Source organism: Orbicella franksi, chromosome 3 (genome assembly GCF_964199315.1).
Source record: "Orbicella franksi chromosome 3, jaOrbFran1.1, whole genome shotgun sequence".
NCBI classification, from domain to species: domain Eukaryota; kingdom Metazoa; phylum Cnidaria; class Anthozoa; order Scleractinia; family Merulinidae; genus Orbicella; species Orbicella franksi.
In genome coordinates, this window is record NC_138147.1 from 12,846,083 (window position 1) to 12,852,843 (window position 6,761).

A 6,761-nucleotide genomic window follows, 5' to 3' on the forward strand; every position below is an offset into this window, starting at 1 on the left:
TAAAGTTATGAACGTCAGAACGTCAAAACGGGCACGTTGCACCTCTTCTTAAGTTGCTATGACAACTAATTGCTCGTTGATTCTAGCGGTTGCATTAACGTACTTCATCCACATCGTTCCGTTTGCTCACTCCCCTTGATTCGTTTGGAAGTGTCAATGGTGGAGAGATACATGCATTTAGAAGTATCACAATTCTGCCATAAATAACAGAATGGCATGTAAAAACGTGGGCTTGCTAGTGTTGCTATTGTCTACCCTTTTTGTAATTCGTTTAATGCTTACACATGTGGCTGTATTTAACAAACAAAGAAGCCTCGACTGTGCTCTGTTCTGTTGTAAAGCACGCAGAAAGCGGTAGAGCACGAAAGAAGTGTAGGGGAAAACACGAGACGTAGTCGAGTGTTTTTCCCTACTTCTTGAGTGCTCTACTGTTTCCTAAGTGCTTTACAACAGAACAGAACACAGTCGAGGCTTCTTTATTTGTTTTATGATAAAGAATCCGATAATTTCCCCACACATTTAGCTGAATTTTCAAACCAAACTTTATTTTCCAAACGAGCAAAAGTGGCGTCAGCCGTACACTGTTCTCTGATAAAGCACGCTAAAATAAGCCAATCACAATCCTTGTTAGAATTGTTCAAATAATTTGATTGGCTAACGAAGCGACAGCTGTCAATCACAAACTGGACTTCAGCTAAGCTTTCAGTTTCGAGTAGTTTGAGCGGCTTTCGAGAGAAGAACGATACCTTCAAAGTTCCCTTTCAAGTTAATATTTAAATACGGATCTTAAGGCAGGTGAAGGTTTATAGTCCAGAGGAATCCGGCTGTATTGTGGCCCATGAAAACGTGCACTTTTCCAGTGGAAATTACGAAACGCTGAGCTCAAAGCTTGCGGATGAATATGCGAAATGCCGAGTTGAATTTGAAAGGAGCTACAGTTATTTACGGCTTGTAGCCGCATGCAACAAGATTGCCCGAACTAGCGTAAAAGTTAGAAAGACTAAACGGCTCCCACTGGTTCTAATCCGAGCACAGAAGAGAATATCAGAGCAAGCTTTGCACTGACCACTCGTCGGTTCACTTCGCTGAGATGACCGGAGAACGAGCGTTACTACACTGCACGTAAGTGTTGTTTGAGCAATTGAGCATTTTTACAAAAATAAAGTTTCTCATCATAAACAGAGACAGTTCAATTGTTGTTTTCTGTCGTTGTTTTACTTCTTAAGTATAATTTCTGCCTTCGTAACAAATATAATGTCTTTTATCGAAGCACTGTTTAGGTTGAGAATTTGTTTATTTCGCTACGTGTTTTGTCGGCGGGAATCTAGCAAAACTCGTTATTTTAGTACAGTTGCTACTACTGTTGCTATTAATGGTCTCTGTGAGCCATATTTACTGTAGACATAGAGCTCGTTTCCATTGCGTTTGTCTGAATCACAGAGGATGTTTAATTTGGGGCAAATTTGTCAAAATTCCGAAGCAAAAATTTGAAAGCCAACTTACCGTCATCAACCCGTGCTCTGTTCTCTGATAAAGCACGCTCTTTCAGCCAATCAGAGCGCGCGTTATAGGGAAACTTTATTATAATTTGTAATAGGCCATGTTCGATATATCAATATGCTAACATGGCTACGAGCCTTTCGGGGCAAATATTTATGTTTGGTGTTGGTTTCTTTTGAGAATTGAGGGACAAAAGAAACTTTAAAAAAATGGCAATTTTGACCCGAAAGCCTCGGAGTAAGTAAGAATATTAATATATCGAACGTGGCCTATTAGGACTGAAAAAGGTCGTCAGAAAGCAGGCCACCATCTCCTGAAATCTTGTTTGGTGCGATGAGTTTCAAATCCTTTACCCCAGGCATTTGGGAAAAGCTTGACTGCTGAATATATGAAAAGGCAACACAAAGAGACACACAAATGAAGCTAATTTGAAAGTTTGATTTTCTCAAAACACTCAGTACAAGGCACTGCATTTTGGACCACCGGCGAAAAGAGAAGACGAAAAAACAATAACTAGAACAAAACAAAAGGGAAAACGAAAAAGAAAGAATGACATTGCCATGGACACTCTGGAATCCAAGTGAAAATAAAGCCAGTTACACGCAAAACAACTTATTCTGGGATTGAAAACCGGCTTAGCTTACCTAAGGCAGTCGTAACTGGTCCTAACTACTTATTAACCAGAGAATGAGGTCAATACGGGAAAATCTCAACCTAGACCTCACCGTATTGACCGAGCGATCGCTCGGTCAATACAGCAAGGCCGAGGTTTGAGATTGCCCTGTTTATATGACCGCACATTTCAGGTTAATAAGTTGTTTATCATATGGCTTTCTGGTTTGTTTTTGCAGGCCAGTAATCGGCCCGTGGGCAGTATAATTGCGGGAGAATAATTCCCTAGAATTAGCCAATCAGAGCGCGGTTATATCGGGTACAAACACACGCCATATAAGAAAACGTATTACTTAATTGAGTATTGGTAACGATATCAGCTTGAGTCCTGCAAAAACGTTGGACACCAACAGCTTATGAGTTTGTTTTCCATTTTATAGCCAGGTGCTTGCGAGTGAAAGAAGGTAGGTCGTCAATCTATTGTAAAGCCGTCAAAGAAAAGTATTAATGAACCAGTTGTTCTACGCAAAAGAAGTCAGTCTTGCTTCTGATTGCAAAGATTAAACAAGCACAGTGGAATATGACTAAATGATTCATCAAATGGATATCAGGGTGGAAACTGGAAGGGAAAATAATCATTTTTCGTTGGAACAAAATAAAATCGACGCCACAGCTTGATCAGTAAAGCCTCAGATACAGGTACAAATTATCCTAGATAATATTATATATGTTTGCAATAGTAGTTTTTCAGTCACTATTAGTTCAAATCACTGTACGAAACGGTGCAACAAAATTGTCTCCGATTATTATTTTACGAAAATCAGTTTGATACTCAAAATCAGAGTATAAAATCCAAATAGTTAACTCAGACATGAAAACGTGCGCTGCATGTTAAGAAAAGATTAATTTAGTTTCTGTTTCTTTTATGTAATGATTTAGTATTTCAGTGAGCCTATACAAGGATTTTGTTTTCGGATAAGTTCGTATCGACAAAAACTGAGCATGCTGAGAAAAGATTTAAAAATTGCGGTCGTTTGGAGCAACGATTAACATCTGGGATTGAGCAAAACTCTAGATAAAAACTGGGAGATCTTAAAGTCTGAACGATATGAATTTAGCCTTGGGAAAAACAAAAAACTGTGATATGATTATCCCTCACAGAAACGATCAAAAAAAATAAGCCATCATGGTATCGTCTGATTTCAACTTTCACCTTTCTTGAAAACAAACAAAGCTTTTGAACTTTGTTTGTCAGGTTATCGTGTTGTACTTCTGTTTTACGTTTTTGTACCCCTAAGGCGGACAAAAGTTAGCTTCGAATTTTTCCCTAGTTTTCATTTTGTATTTAAACCGCCCGATACTGAAGCGAGTTGCATTCTCCTGTTTCCTCAACAAAATTAAAAACATAGTCAGCGCGGCTGGTTACCGTATACCTTTCTCGCGTCCAAGTGATGTAGTGCGTCCCAATTAAGTAAGATACTTAAAGCCCTTTATCAAATTAAACTGCTTATAAGGTGGCTATCAAACTTTGCCGATAATTTGGAAATAAAATGAATTGCCGATATTTTCACGACGTCTAAATGTGAACGACCGAATCGCCTACTGGAAGCTACAAGTCAAAGGGAATTTCTACCGGTTTGTCCTCAAATTTGGACAATAGCTAGTTTGGCATAAAAACAACAAAAACTTGTCTGCGAATTCTTTAATTCGAAATATTTTTACTACCACAGCGACTTTGGTACCATTACTCCACATTTTTTTAATCCTATTTCGAAAATGTTCTGTAAGCCTTGGGTTCGCAAACGGAGGAAAAAATTACATTAGCGAAAAGCAAAATTCAGTTTGACTTGAAGCTTTCAAAATCTAATTCAGACGCTTGCATTGAGAGGTCGCGAAAAATTCGACAATTGATTTTATTTTGCAATTCTTGGTATAGTTTGATAGCAAGCTCTATAGGCTTAAATTTGATATATGGGTTTAGGTATCTATGATTTAAACCGGGCGCGCTACATGGTTTGGACACGAGACACCTCTAAAGGTATACGGTAACTTCAATGAAACTGTAACAGCTTATTACTATTGTTGTTCCCTTTACATATTTTTTACTCCTTAGAAATCATTTCAGACAAATCTTTTTAACAATTTACAACGTGTCCATCGACTTTGAATCACTTTTCAGAATATTCTTTTTCTCTCTTTAGGGGGTTACAAATATAAACTTACGGCTGAAATTTTGTTAAAAAATTAAAATGATAAAAAAAACGAAACAAAACAAAACAAAAACAAGCATCGATTTTTTTTTTTTTTTTGGAAAAAATTCGACGCTTATAAAACAGGGCATGGACATGCTTTTGGAATTCTCGTCCTTTATCCTCACACGTGTTCATACCAGCTTAATTAGGGTGTTTCCAAAATGCTGATGCTGCTAGGAAGTCAGAATACATTATCGGCGTAGTTTAACAACCGACTATTATCCGAGTTTTTCTTTTTTCCCTTTTTAATGAGCCACAATTGACAAGACCAAACCTATCTTTTGTGAGCGTCATAAAAAAGAAATCAAAATAGGGACTTTCTCTAAGGAACCAATAGACAGAAAGAGAGAAGGAAAGAACAAACGAACGAACGAGCGCGCGAGTGAACAAAGGGACGAACGAGAGTATGAAAGAACGAACGAAAGAAAGAAATAGCGAAAGAGGCATCGCACGAAAGAACGAACGAAGGATCGACGAAGGAAAAAAGGAACGAACAAACAAACGAAAGAACGAACGAACGCACGAACGAAAGAACAAACGAACGAACGAAAGAACGAACGAAAGAACGAACGAGCAAACAAGGGACTTGCAAAAGAGGTCAATCAGAGGAAACGAGACTCAGAATGCCCTTTCCTGGAAAATGTCTTGGAAAGTAGACCTTGAGTTGCTTAGGTTAGCAAAAACATAAAAGTTGAGTACATGATATTCTATTCTTGATTTCAGAAATGAATTTCCAAGGTGTTATCATCGTGGTGGCAATCTATGTCACTCTCTCTTCCCCAGTTGAGGGTCAGTTCACGTGTTTAGGAACGTGTTACAAAGGCAGTTTTATAGAGGAGAGTCATGTGACTAGTAACAAAGCTCTTGTTGGTCACTCGTTCTTAAACCTGACTGTGTATGCTCCTCACCAGTGCCTTTCGGCCTGCCTGGCAAGGTGCCGTTGCATGGCCTTTCAGCTCGAAGAAACAAGATGCGAATTGCTTGACCAAGACCGTTCGCTCATTCCTGAAGACTTCCACCAAGCACAAGGGTATAAATACTTCGACGTGAAACAAGAACTCGACAGAAACGTGAGTAAAATACACCATTTTACAGTTGTCTGTTCAATAACCTTGCAGGTGACCTTGTTTTGATAAGACTGAACGAGTTAAATTTGAAATGCTTTGAGCTTCAGTTGAAATAATACTGTTATTTTTGTTCCATTTTTGAGACAAAAAGAGCCAATGTTACAGTTTAGTACAAAGATGATTTCCAGTTCGTACTGCGCAGTCTCAGCACCCCAATGCTTGCGAGTATTAATCGATGGAATGTGAATCGATGCTATTCGTTACGAACCGCTTACCTTATCTTTGAGACATTTTAAATTCTTTTTCCAACAGTTTCTTTGATTTTTACAGCTACGGCGTTGTTTCATTAAGTGATATCAGAAAGAACGAAGCATAAAGCTTTGCATCCATAATGGCGGTTGACATGAAACTTTGAATTTACTTCAAAAGTAGTTGCGAAAAACCACATTTTGTGACGTCTTCCATGAATCAAAACAAAATGCAAAAGCAAAGTCTCGAGAGTGCGCAATATGGACTGGAAATCTGGAGAATTCTGATTGGTTTCCATAGCGGTCAGAAATTGATTGGGTCTTCAATTCATTGCACTAAATAAACAGGTTTGTGTTAGGTAGAACTCTTTTGACTGTCATGTCTGGAGGACAATTTTAGTAAATCAAATATTCACAAAAGCGACGTGTGAAACGTATAAATTAATGCTTAAATGCGCGCGCGTTAACCGAGAATGGGTTGCAGAGACGCACCAGTTTATCAGCAGGTTAAAAAGAGCCATTTTGATAAAAATTTACTGAACTGATTTGTTCGGTCCGTACTGGAAAATGTTGTTCTCTTTTTTTTTGACAGGTTTAATGACTTCGCCTGTGGCTCAGTCCATAAACGTGCACAAAAAACAAAAACGAAACAAAACAAAACAAAAACAAAAAACAAAACAAAAAAAAAAATTGACCAATGTCTCCAATACGGACCTCATGCTAGTTCAATACTGATATATAATTAAATGACGTTGTTTAGATTTCTACACATACGTTCTTAACGACCTCGTCAGCCTCTGGGCACTAATTAATAAACGATTGATTGATTGATTGATTGATTGACTGATTGATCATTGATTGATTGATTGATTGACTGATTGATCATTGATTGATTGCTTGCTTGATGACTGACTGGTTGGTTGATTGATTGATTGATTGATTGATTGATTGATTGATTGATTGATTGATTGATTGACTGATTGATGATTGTCTAAAGATTGATAGAATGATTGATTAATTGATGACTGAATGAGGGCTGATGATTGATTGATTGATGATTGATTGATTTAAGTGGAAAAATA